This window comes from Mobula birostris, chromosome 8 (assembly GCF_030028105.1).
Source record: "Mobula birostris isolate sMobBir1 chromosome 8, sMobBir1.hap1, whole genome shotgun sequence".
In the NCBI taxonomy this organism is placed as follows: domain Eukaryota; kingdom Metazoa; phylum Chordata; class Chondrichthyes; order Myliobatiformes; family Myliobatidae; genus Mobula; species Mobula birostris.
In genome coordinates this window covers 92,141,087-92,155,268 of record NC_092377.1, presented here as the reverse complement: position 1 = coordinate 92,155,268, position 14,182 = coordinate 92,141,087, and the positions used below count along the sequence as shown (strand labels likewise).

The following is a 14,182-nucleotide window of genomic DNA, read 5'->3' as shown; positions in this document are numbered from 1 at the left end:
GCCGGGATAATGGACTGAATAATGGTAGATGGCATTTAATGCAGACAAATGTGAGATGTTACAACTTAGGAGGACAAATCATGCTAACATACTTACAGTGAACAGGGCACTGATGAGTGCTGTAGAATTGAGGGATCTGGGAATAAGGATCCATAGTAACACACACAAACTGCTGGAGGCACTCAGCAGGCCGGACAGCATCTATGCAAAAGAATACAGTCGGCGCTTTGGGGAAAAACCCTTCATCAGGATTGGAGAAAGAAGATGAGAAGTCAGAGTAAGAGGGTGGGGGAGGGGAGGAAGAATTACGAGATAGCAGGTGAGGGGTGAAACTGGGAGAGCGGGAGGGATGAAGTAAAAAGCTGGGAAGTCAATTGGTGAAAGAGATACAGGGCTGGAGAAGATGGAATCCAATAGGAGAGGACAGCAGGCCATGGAAGAAAAGGAAGGGGGAGGAGCACCAGAGGGAGGTGGTGCGCAAGTAAGGAGATAAGGTGAGAGGGAAATGGGAATGGGGAATGGTGAAGGGGAGGCAAGTTTGGAAGTTTGAGAAATCAATGTTCATGCCATCAGGTTGGAGGCTACCCAGACGGAATATAATGTGTTGCTCCTGAAACCTGAGTGTGGCATCATCACGGCAGTAGAGCAGGCTGTGAACAGTCATATTGGTGTTAGTCTACTGTGGCAATGAAGCCACACTCACTTACCACCTTGTACTTCTTCCTCCCCTCCCCCCACCTTCTTTCCCTGACTTCGTATATTTTTTCTCCAGTTCTGATGAAGGGTCTTCGCCAAAACGTTGACTGTACCCTTCTCCACAAATGCTGCCTGGCCTGCTGAGTTCCTTCAGCTTTCTGTGTGTGTTGCTTGGATTTCCAGCATCTGTAGATTTTCTCTTGTTTGTAATAAAGATCCATAATTCCTCAAAAGTGGCACCACGAGTGCTTTTGGCACATTGACCTGCATAAACCAGAGCACCAACTACAGGAGTTCAGGTGCTATGTTGAGATTGTATGAGGCATTGGTGCGGCCAAATTTCGAGTGTTGGCTGCAGTCTGGACATCTACTTACAGCAAAGATATCAATTAGCTTGAAAGAGTACAGAGAAAATACACACAGATTTTACTGGGACTCGAGAACCTTACAGGATATATTGAATAGGCTAGGACTTTATTTTATGGAGGGCAAGAGAATAAGGAAAGATCTTATAAAGACATACTATACAAAATTATGAGGTATATAGATAGGGTGAATGCATGCAGGCTTTTCCCACTCTGGTTTGGAGAGAATAGACCTATAGGTCATAGTTGTACAGAAAAATTTAGGGGGAATCTGAAGGGAAACTTCTTCACTTAGAGGACAATGTGAATGTGGAAACGATCCGCTAATGGAAGTTCTAGAGGTGGGTTCAAGTGTAACATTTACGAGAAGTTTTAATAAGTACATGGATGAGGGAGGTGTGGAGGTCTGTGGTCCGCGTTTGGGTAGGTGGAACAAAGCATAACATCAGGCTGGCACATTTAAACCAGACAAGAAAAGGCAAGCATAGCTGGGGCCCCTGCGAGTGCCCACGGCTGCACTTCTGTTTTGGAGAAGCTTGGAGAAATTGTTGAGGGCATTTATCCACCCGATGGAGGAGGGTGGTGGTAGAGGGTTAGGCCCGCTGTCCAGAAATAAGCTGAGGCCCTTAATGCTTTCCTGATGAGGAATGGAAATTTATAGGGACTGGACATCCATAGTGTAAATAAAGCAATCCAGGCCAGGGAACTGAAAGGTTAAAATCATGGAGAGCATGTGGTGTGTCATGAATGTAGGTTGGAAGGGAATCAACCAAAAGGACATACTGGAGTTGAAATATGTAGACATGTGTTCAGTGGGACTGGAGCAAGAAGAAACTATAGGCTTAAGGAACAGTTAGGTTTGGTGTCATCATTCATCAGAAGGATGACACAGCCTGATATCTGGTGAGTAAGTCTTGATGAAGAAAACACATAAGTAACCATTGGGAGCTCAATAGGAAGGTCCTTGTCAACCAACTCAATGGTGATGGCAATAAGCAAAAGTCAGCAAATGCATGCCAACCACTCATTGTGGTATCCGATGAGAACCACAAAAATACTGTACTGATAACCTCTTACTCAGCGTGTGCAAGTAACTAACCAGCCAGAAGATTTTAAACAAAGTTGTCCACTACTGGACAAAATGAAGTTTATTCCAGTATCAGTTGCTGTTATAGTTTGGTTGTTATAGATCAGTAACATAGAAACATAGAAAATAGGTGCAGGAGTAGGCCATTCGGCCCTTCGAGCCTGCACCGCCATTTATTATGATCATGGCTGATCATCCAACTCAGAACCCTGCATCAGCCTTCCCTCCATACCCCTGATCCCCGTAGCCACAAGGGCCATATCTAACTCCCTCTTAAATATAGCCAATGAACTGGCCTCAACTGTTTCCTATGGCAGAGAATTCTACAGATTCACCATTCTCTGTGTGAAGAAGTTTTTCCTAATCTCAGTCCTAAAAGGCTTCCCCTTTATCCACAAACTGTGACCCCTCGTTCTGGACTTCCCCAACATCGGGAACAATCTTCCTGCATCTAGCCTGTCCAATCCCTTTAGGATTTTATACGTTTCAATCAGATCCCCCCTCAATCTTCTAAATTCCAACGAGTACAAGCCCAGATCATCCAGTCTTTCTTCATATGAAAGTCCTGCCAACCCAGGAATCAATCTGGTGAACCTTCTTTGTACTCCCTCTATGGCAAGGATGTCTTTCCTCAGATTAGGGGACCAAAACTGCACACAATACTCCAGGTGTGGTCTCACCAAGGCCTTGTACAACTGCAGTAGTACCTCCCTGCTCCTGTACTCGAATCCTCTCGCTATAAATGCCAGCATACCATTTGCCTTTTTCATCGCCTGCTGTACCTGCATGCCCACTTTCAATGACTGGTGTATAATGACACCCAGGTCTCGTTGCACCTCCCCTTTTCCTAATCGGCCACCATTCAGATAATAATCTGTTTTCCTATTTTTGCCACCAAAGTGGATAACTTCACATTTATCCACATTAAACTGCATCTGCCATGAATTTGCCCACTCACCCAACCTATCCAAGTCACCCTGCATCCTCTTAGCATCCTCCTCACAGCTAGCTCTGCTGCCCAGCTTCGTGTCATCCGCAAACTTGGAGATGCTGCATTTAATTCCCTCATCCAAGTCATTAATATATATTGTAAACAACTGGGGTCCCAGCACTGAGCCTTGCGGTACCCCACTAGTCACTGCCTGCCATTCTGAAAAGGTCCCGTTTATTCCCACTCTTTGCTTCCTGTCTGCTAACCAATTCTCCACCCACACCAATACCTTACCCCCAATACCGTGTGCTGTAAGTCTGCACACTAATCTCCTGTGTGGGACCTTGTCAAAAGCCTTTTGAAAATCCAAATATACCACATCCACTGGTACTCTCCTATCCACACTACTAGTTACATCCTCAAAAATTTCTATGAGATTCGTCAGACATGATTTTCCTTTCACAAATCCATGCTGACTTTGTCCGATGATTTCACCGCTTTCCAAATGTGCTGTTATCACATCTTTGATAACTGACTCCAGCAGTTTCCCCACCACCGACGTTAGGCTAACCGGTCTATAATTCCCCGGTTTCTCTCTCCCTCCTTTTTTAAAAAGTGGGGTTACATTAGCCACCCTCCAATCCTCAGGAACTAGTCCAGAATCTAACGAGTTTTGAAAAATTATCACTAATGCAGCCATTATTTCTTGGGTTACTTCCTTAAGCACTCTGGGATGCAGACCATCTGGCCCTGGGGATTTATCTGCCTTTAATCCCTTCAATTTACCTAACACCATTTCCCTACTAACATGTATTTCGCTCAGTTCCTCCATCTCACTGGACCTTCTGTCCCCTACTATTTCTGGAAGATTATTTATGTCCTCCTTAGTGAAGACAGAACCAAAGTAATTATTCAATTGGTCTGCCATGTCCTTGCTCCCCATAATCAATTCACCTGTTTCTGTCTGCAGGGGACCTACATTTGACTTTACCAGTCTTTTCCTTTTTACATATCTATAAAAGCTTTTACAGTTAGTTTTTATGTTCCCTGCCAGTTTTCTCTCATAATCTTTTTTCCCCTTCCTAATTAAGCCCTTTGTCCTCCTCTGCTGAACTCTGAATTTCTCCCAGTCCTCAGGTGAGCCACTTTTTCTGGCTAATTTGTATGCTTCTTCTTTGGAATTGATACTATCCCTAATTTCTCTTGTCAGCCACGGGTGCACTACTTTCCTTGATTTATTCTTTTGCCAAACTGGGATGAACAATTGTTGTAGTTCATCCATGCAATCCTTAAATGCTTGCCATTGCATATCCACCGTCAATCCATTAAGTGTCGTTTGCCAGTCTATCTTAGCTAATTCACGTCTCATACCTTCAAAGTTACCCCTCTTTAAGTTCAGAACCTTTGTTTCTGAATTAACTATGTCACTCTCCATCTTAATGAAGAATTCCACCATATTATGGTCACTCTTACCCAAGGGGCCTCTCACGACAAGATTGCTAATTAACCCTTCCTCATTGCTCAAAACCCAGTCCAGAATAGCCTGCTCTCCAGTTGGTTCCTCGACATGTTGGTTCAAAAAACCATCCCGCATACATTCCAAGAAATCCTCTTCCTCAGCACCTGTACCAATTTGGTTCACCCAATCTACATGTAGATTGAAGTCACCCATTATAACTGCTGTTCCTTTATTGTACACATTTCTAATTTCCTGTTTAATACCATCTCCGACCTCACTACTACTGTTAGGTGGCCTGTACACAACTCCCACCAGCGTTTTCTGCCCCTTAGTGTTATGCAGCTCTACCCATATCGATTCCACATCTTCCCGGCTTATGTCCTTCCTTTCTATTGCGTTAATCTCATCTTTAACCAGCAACGCCACCCCACCTCCTTTTCTTTCATGTCTATCCCTCCTGAATATTGAATATCCCTGAATGTTAAGCTCCCATCCTTGGTCACCCTGGAGCCATGTCTCTGTGATCCCAACTATATCATAATCATTAATAACAATCTGCACTTTCAATTCATCCACCTTGTTACGAATGCTCCTTGCATTGACACACAAAGCCTTCAGGCACTCTTCTACAACTCTCTTAGCCCTTATACAATTATGTTGAAAAGTGGCCCTTTTTGATGCTTGCCCTGGATTTGTCGGCCTGCCACTTTTACTTTTCTCCATACTACTTTTTGCTTCTACCCTCACTTTACACCCCTCTGTCTCTCTGCACTGGTTCCCATCCCCCTGTTGTGAACTAACCTCCTCTGGCCTAGCCTCTTTAATTTGAGTCCCACCCCCCAACCATTCTAGTTTAAAGTCACCTCAGTCGCCCTCGCTAATCTCCCTGCCAGGATATTGGTCCCCCTAGGATTCAAGTGTAACCCGTCCTATTTGTACAGTTCACGCCTGCGCCAAAAAAGGTCCCAATGATCCAAAAACTTGAATCCCTGCCTCCTGCTCCAATCCCTCAGCCACGCATTTATCCTCCACCTCATCGCATTCCTACTCTCACTGTCATAGAATTCTACTCTCATAGAATAGTTCAAGCTCATGTAAATGTGAATGACATAATTCTGTAAATAATTTGAAGACTATATTCCCTTTGATATTTTCATAACTTAGATAGTTTTTGATTATTTTAATTTTGACATGGATATAAACAAGCTTCCCTGCATCTGAATTTTCAGATGTAATGATTCTAAATGTGTCATTCAGAATCAAAGGGAGGATTTTTGGACTAAACTGTTTCTTGCTTCTAAGATCTTTTTATTAACTTTCAAAATTATAAACACAGTAACAATGTTGATACAAAGAGATTGGAATAATCTTAATAAACATATACAAAAAAGATTTTAAGTAACATAGGTATAATAGACTTCCAAACTCATAATGAAATTACTCATAAAGAAAAAAAAGAAAAAAATATATGTATAAGCAAAGAAAAACCCCCAAAAGAAAAAGAAAAAAAACTGAATACTAAACCCCCCCAAAAAAACCCAGAACAATACAGGACTAGACTAATATCTTGAATCAGACACGTTCAGTAATGTCATCAACTCTGCTCCTCTATTCATATAATTTAAGTTAATATAAAAGATTCAGAAAGGTCAAATTACATCTTATGAAAATGTTGCATAAGAGGTTTCCAAGTTTCTTGCACACATGCACACATGTAAGGATCGAAAATATCACTTCTATTTTTTTCTAAATTTAAAGTTAATATAGTTTGAGAAACCCATTGGAATGTAGTAAGAGGATTGGTTTCCTTCCAGTTCAACAAAATAGATCTTCTGGCCATTAAAGTAACAAATGCTATCATCCGACAGGCTGAAGAAGACAAAGGTCTATGTTCTACCATTGACAATTCAAAAATTGCCGTAATAGGATGGGGTTGTAAATCAAAACATAGTACTGTTGAAATAATATCAAAAATGTCTTTCCAATATTTTTCCAGAAGAGGACAGGACCAAAACATATGAGTTAAACAAGCCACGTCAGAGTGACATCTGTCACAAATAGGGTTTATATGAGAATAGAAATGGATTAGTTTATCTTTGGACATATGAGCTCTGTGCACTACTTTATTAATGTATGTTTAGCACATTTGGAGAAGTACTAACTAATTAAAAAATTTTATCCCATTTCTGTATAGGTAGACAAAGTTGAAGTTCCCTTTCCCATTCATTTTTAACTTTATCAGATATACCTGGCTGTAATTTCATAATTATATCAAAGATAATTGCTATTAATCCCTTCTGAAAAGGATTTAAACCTGAAATTTTATCAATAATAAGAGTAGGATTTGAAGTCAGAAAGGTAGACAATGTAGTATTTAAAAAATTTCTTATTTGCAAGTATCTAAAAAAAATGAGATTTAGGCAAATCAAATTTCTTAGCTAACTGCTCAAAAGACATAAAATAGTTATCCAGAAATAAGTCATGAAAACGTGTTATACCTTTCGTTTTCTATACCAAAAAGGCTTGGTCCATAACCAAGGGTTGAAAAAAGAAATTAGATATAATAGGACTTGATAACATAAATTAATTCAGGCCAAAAAATTTATGAAATTGAAACCCAATTCACAATGTATGTTTAACTATAGGGTTAAACATTTGTTTATTCAATTTAGATAATACAAAAGGAAGTGACGTTCCTAAAATGGAAGCTAAAGAAAACCCCTGTACAGAATGGCCTTCAAAGTTTACCCAATGTGGGCTTGGAGTTGTATTCCAATTTTGTGTCCAAAATATTAAATATTGAATATTAATTGCCTAATAATAAAATCTTAGGTTAGGCAATGCCAAACCACCATCTTTCTTGGATTTCTGTAAGTATTTTTTACTTAATCTGGGATTTTTGTTTTGCTATATATAAGAGGAGATTTTAGAATCAATACTATCAAAAAAGGATTTAGGGATAAAAATTGGTATTGTTTGAAATAAATATAAAAATTTAGGTAAAATATTCATTTTAATAGCATTGATTCAGCCAATCAATGATAGAGACAATGGGGAACACTTAGTAATCAGTTGTTTAACCTGATTAATTAATGGTAAAAGGGTGAAATTAAATAGATCCTTATGTCTCTTAGTAATTTTAACTCCTAGATAAATAAAATAGTCAGTAGTCACTCTAAATGGAGAGTTTCTATAAATGGGAACCTGCATATTTAATGGAAATGTTCACTCTTACCTAGGTTCAGTTTATAACCAGAAAAACTACTAAACTGAGCAAGCAAAGTTATTACTGCCGTGATAGATTTTCCTGGGTTAGAAATATATAATAGTAGGTCATCTGCATATAGTGATAATTTATGAGTCTCATTTCCATGGGTAATACCAAATATACTAAAGGAGTGCCGAATAGCAATAGCTAATGGTTCCAAGGCAATATCGAATAGTAGTGGACTAAGAGGACAACCCTGCCTGGTACCACGGAATAGATGAAGAAGAGGAGATCTTTGATTATTAGTAAATACCGAAGCGAAAGGAGTGAAATATATCAGTTTAATCCAAGATATAAATATCGAACTAAAATTAAATTTCTCAAGGGTGTTAAATAAATATGTCCATTCAACTCTGTCAAAAGCTTTCTCAGCGTCCAATGAAATAACACATTCTGGAATTCTGGGTGAAGGCGTATAAACAATATTCATTAATCTCCCAATATTAAAAGAAGAGTAACGATTTTTAATAAATCCAGTCTGATCAGCAGAAATAATTTGAGGTAACACATTCTCCAATCTCATTGCCAATATTTTAGAAAAGATTTTAGAATCCACATTCAGCAAAGATATAGGCCTATAAGATGCACATTCAGTAGGATGCTTATCTTTTTTGAGAATTAGGGAAATAGAAGCTCGATAAAACGATTGTAGTAATTTACCTATAGATACTGCATCCCTAAAAACGCTACATAGCCAAGGAGTCAGTGTAGTAGAGAAAAGCTTAAAAAATTCTACTGTATATCTGTCTGGGCCAGGTGCTTTACCTGAGTTCATCGAAAAAATAGTGTTCTTAATTACCTCTACTGTAATAGGTACATCTAGTTTTGAGCGTTCATTAGATGATAATTTTGGAATATTCAATTTGTCTAAAAATTCATGCATTATAGTGGAATCATCAGGAAATTCTGATTGATATAAGGAGGTATAAAATTCTTGAAAGGATTTATTAATCTCGTCATGGTGAACTGTCAAAGTGCCATCTTCTTTATGAATCTTAAGAATCTGTCATTTAACCGAGGCCGATTTCAATTGATCAGCCAATAGTTTCCCAGTTTTATCACCATGTGTATAGAATTGACTCTTGGTTTTGATTAATTGACTTTCAATCGAAGATGATAATAAAAGATTATGTTCCATTTGAAGTTCAACTCTCTGTTTATAAAGTTCCTGATTAGGGGCTATAGAATGTTTCTTGCCAATTTCTTTAATTTTGTCAACCAGTTTAAAGGACTAAACTGTCTAATCATTCTTTTTTTGCAATTTAGCAATTTATGCCTGTTAATATTTTTATAACTACTTATATACATGCAAATGTTTAGTGTCTTTCCTAGTAGTTACAGCATGTAAATGTAGTTGTACAGTGTATGCCCTAGTGGTTACAGTTCTTTGTAACCTTCTGAAAAGCCCTGGAAGCTTCCCTTGGTTATTGCATGATTTGGATAGGGGTGATCTGATTGGTTAACTCTTATCTACAAATTTGGATGGAAATGTTCTTTTCTGTGGAGTATAAGAAGAGCTGACCACATGGTGCTGCCATCTCTTTTAGTTGCTCTCTCTCTTCATTTACTAGACATCTATCACTCTGCTCCAGACCACCTGATTAACTTGGTCCAGTTAGGGGCTAAAGAGCTGAACTGAGCAGGAGAGGGAGCTCTGACTGGCCTTCACAAGGCCACATTTGATGGGTCCATGCAAAGCTGATCTGTGGGGGCATTACTTCAGTCAGAGAGTGTTCAGTCTGTAGAACCGATACCCAATGGTAATGGTGGAAACTTTGTGGGCCTTATTCATTGAATTTCAAACTCCCATTCTTTCAGGAAATCCCACTTTGGAAACAGTGTGAGGGTGGTTCCAGTCTAATGCAGGAATTATCCAGAGGAGGCTTGGGAGGAAATGGTGACAATGCACCTTTGGTTCACAAAGTTCTTCCTCACAAGGCTTTCGTCCCTGGTGTCAGGGTTTGTGTCAACAATCATTAAAGATTGAGAATAGAGGCATTGCTGATTCCACCAATCAATGTATCTAATTAAACTGGGCGATGTAATAGTGTAGTGGTTAGTGCGGTGGCATTCCAGCTTGTGGTGTTCCAGACTTTGGAGTTCAACTCCGGCCACCATACTGTAGGGAGTCTCCATATGTCCTCCCTATGGAATGGGTGGGTTTTCTCTGGGTTGTCGGGATTCCTCGCACTGTACAAAGATGCACCCGGTAGGTTAATTAGTCATTGTAAATTGGACCATGATTAGGTTTCAGTTAATTGGGTTTTTCAGAGGTTGCTGGGGTAGTAGGGTGGTGTAGCATGAAAAGCCAGAGGGCCTGCACTGTATTGCTAAAAAAGAAATAATAAATATGTACCACTTGACCATTAGGACAGCTGTGGAAGAGGTGTATGGACCTTGGTCTTTTATCAGCCAAGATGTCAGTTAATTGGTTATTGTAATTTGTCCCATGATTAGGCTTGGGTTAATTGGGTTTGTCAGAGGTTGCTGGGGGTGGGGGGGGGGAGGCTCGAAGGGCCGAGAGGGCCTACTCTGTGCTGTGTTGTTAAATAAATAAATAAAGCAACCAATTCCTCGATGTACAGGTGGACAAATCTTCAAGGAATATCGTACTTATGAGGCAAGGCAGAATGAAGAGTGTGCCTTGTCATTGTCTGAGAGGTGAGCACTTGCAGCAAATGTATCAGAGCCTGACAGAGACCTCACTGCCTTCAATGGAAGTGGGCGGTGAAGGGGCAAGTGTGAATAAATATAATGATTACAATATTCCCTGCGGTCAGGAAGGAAGAGAGTAGAGGGATGGATGAAGGAGTAAACACACTCATGTACCTGGACAATATTCAGTGTTCCTAAAGGACAAGGTTACAGAAACATTGAAACATCAGTGGGTTTGTACAATATGTTCATTGATTATGTTAAGTGGTTAGCAGACAGGTGAAGGTAATTATTCCTGTAGAAGACATTCCAGTGAGCTGCTGTGATATGATGAGAAGAGAACTGGCTTGCAAGTTTACCTCACAACAAAAGTTTCCAAACTTAAGTAATGGATCGATCATTTTATTGACTTTATTACAAAAACAATGTTGTCAGAATATTGCAGTTAACAAATTAATTAATTTACAGAAAGCAACATCTGGTCAATGAGTAGATAAACACAGTGTTTAGTGATGAGGGGACGGAATGTGAAGTGGAATCATGTTTGTTACCAATGGTTTGAGGAGGGTACCGAGTGAAACAAAGAGATTTCATGGAGTTAATGAGGTTGATTAACACTATCTCAGTGTTAATAACTGAGATGGAGAACATGTTCCAAACTGTCATACAAAGGCAAGAATAATCCAATCCCTGAACCACTTTCTTTCATTCCCTTCAAACCCACTCATTTCAAGACTTTGAACTTATTTACTGTCCCATGGACTGTTCTTCATCAAGTTATGGTATTGTTGCACTCCTGTAACTATATGTTATAATTATGTGGTTTTGTTAGTTTTTTCAGTCTTGGTCTGTCCTGTGTTTTGTGATATCACACCGGAGGAAATATTGTATCATTTCTTAATGCATGCATTACTGAATGATAATAAAAGAGGACTGCGTCTTCATAATCTAAATATGTAGAATTCATGTTATTAGACCATTGTCTATATCTTATCAAATCCTGTTAAATATAACCAATTCTCCAATCTAAACACACATAAAGAAGCTTTCCTTGTTTTCTAAAACATGAAAATTGATAATTAGTAAATTGGTTTAATATTAACAAGGTTCAATGAAAATCTTTGTTCTTCATGCCATCCGTACCGACCATTTCATTCTTTCAATGCTTTGTGGTTGAACAAGGAAATGTAACAGATTGCAGAATAAAGTGTTATGGTTACAGAGAAAGTATAGAACAGGCAGACAATAAAGTGGAAGGCCACAATGAGGTAGATGATGCAATTCATCTTATCGTACTAGGAGACTATTCAATGGTCATATAAGAGTAGGACAGAAGCTGTCTTTCTTCCTAGAGATATGAACAGTAGTTTCAGGATTTTGCAATCTCCTTCCTGAGGGAAGGTGGGAGAAGAGAGAATGTCCACGTGGCAAGGGGACTTCAATCATGCTGGCTGTTTTCATAAGACATTGCTTTCTACAGAGTCTATGGAGGGGAGGCTAGTTTCATCAATGTGCTGAGCTGTGTCCACAACTCTCTGCAGTTTTTTGTGGAACTTGGACGCAGCAGTTGCAAAAGAAAACCATGATACATGTCTACAGGATGCTTCCATCTATAAAAGTTGTCGAGAGTCAAAGAGGACATGCCAAATTTCTTTTGTATCCTGAGGAAGTAGTGGTGCTGATGTACTTTCTTGGAAATGGCATCTAAATGTTTGGATCAGTACAGACGGTTGGTGATGTTAGCTCCTAAGAACTTAAAGCTCTTGACCCTCTCAATCTCATGATGCAACTGGGAACATGTGCACTGTCCATGCTCCTGAAGTCAATGACTGGCTCTTTTATTTTGCTGAACTGAGGGAAAGACTGTTGTTATAATATCATGCACCTAAACTCTCTATTTCCTTTCTGCACTGTAACTCATCATTATTTGAGATTCAGCCCACAACAGTGGTGTCTTCTGCAAACTTATCAATGGAATTAGAGCAGAATATGAGCAGGAAGACATGAATGCAGAGGGAATTGACGAGGGAGCTGTGAATTTATTGAGGACTGTTTCAGCCGTTGGCACATTGTAATGGGCCAATGTTGTGTGGGAGGCCGTAGTTGATATTTTAAGATATTGCTGAACCCTCCACCTGACTAAGAGTGGACATTCTAATTCTCATTTTCAAAGCTCTTTGATCTGATTTTACAACTGGGTTTTGCTGGTCAGGAACAATAACATTACCACCTGTCCTGGGTTGAATGTTACAACTCTTTCCCTAGCTTCTACAGAAATTCAGGATGGGCCTAAAAGGATATTTCACAACATTTTTCACCTCCTCTCGGAACTTCCTCTGAGTGATGGCATAAATAAACATGTTGGTGCAGGAGCTGAAGGACTGAAGCATTATTCCCACCAGTTGACCCACGACATACGAAGGTGTCATTACGAAATACTGCATAGAAATCGACTCAACTGCAAGAATGACCACATGTGTCATCCATAACAGGATAAAGCTGGCCGATAAAGTGAACAGCAAAATGATGGATCTTCTTCGATTCTTCATTTCTTGGTCGTCCTTCTCCTCCCTATTCCGCTGACACCTCAGTCTCCTGCGGGCTACACTGGCCATCAGAATGTGCCTAATAGTGACCACATTGAGCAGCAGGATCAGCAGGAAGGGGACAACTGGGGTTAAAACACGGTGCCCCCAGTCAAAGGCTTGCCACACGCGGGAAAATATGAAATCAAGCGATACCCAGCAGATATAAGACCTGTACGTGAAATACCACGGGACGTTGGTGAACAAACTCAGCAGACTCACCACTGCAATGACAATAGCTGCACCTTTTTCAGTGCAGTATCTGATCTTCAGCCTCTGGAAGCAAATGGCCACCGTACGGTCCAAGGTGAAGGCTACAGTGAGCCAGACAGAACTAGCCACAGACACGTAACTCATGGTCTTTATGATGTTGCACACAGGGGGTTTGTAATAGAAATATATCACTTTGGGAATGATGTTAAATATGACGACCAGTAGATCTGCCACGGCCATTGCCAGAAGATAGCAAGTGACACATTTGGAGAGTCCACACCACCCTCGTGATAGAGTTACAATTGCCGCCAAGTTAGCTGTGAATGTTGGAGAAGTAAACAATGTAAATCAGTCAAGTGAAGGGGAGAAAATAGAATCACTATTAATTACTGTGGGTTTAACAGTTAAAATTAAATGGGCTAAAGACTAATTTGGCAATGAAACATATGTAACAAGTCAGTCACCCATGGGGACTCCCTATACAGTTGACAATGGGAACCAGCTGGATGAGTTGGGGAGTTGGATATCCAGCTGGTTTAACTCGTCCTCACATGGAACATCGTGTTCACTCACCTGGTTTGAACAAGAAGGTGTTGGCAGGTGAAGCAGTGAGTTCCCCGTTGATCCTATCTCAGGGTGGAAAGTCAGGAACATTCTTTATTCCAGTCTCACATGTGTCTCCTTCCCCTCTCCTCCCTTCGCATTGTAGCCACTTCTTTTCACACCCTGGAAGTGGAAACTTGCAGTGACTTTGTTGCAACTTCCAGCTGTCCCTTACCAACACCGTCCATCTCCAGCTCTTCATTTGTTGACTTAACATCTCCATTTATTAGGGTAAACATAGAACATAGAAATCTGCAGCACATTACAGGCCCTTCGGCCCACAATGTTGTGCGAACCATGTTACCTACTCTAGAAACTGC

At 40.1% G+C, this 14,182-nt stretch overlaps 1 pseudogene; it reads right to left on the bottom strand.

Annotated features, from left to right (window-relative positions):
- Positions 1-12,722: 12,722 nt before the first annotated feature.
- Positions 12,723-13,913, bottom strand: LOC140202021 (probable G-protein coupled receptor 139; annotated as a pseudogene).
- Between the last annotated feature and the right edge of the window lie 269 nt (positions 13,914-14,182).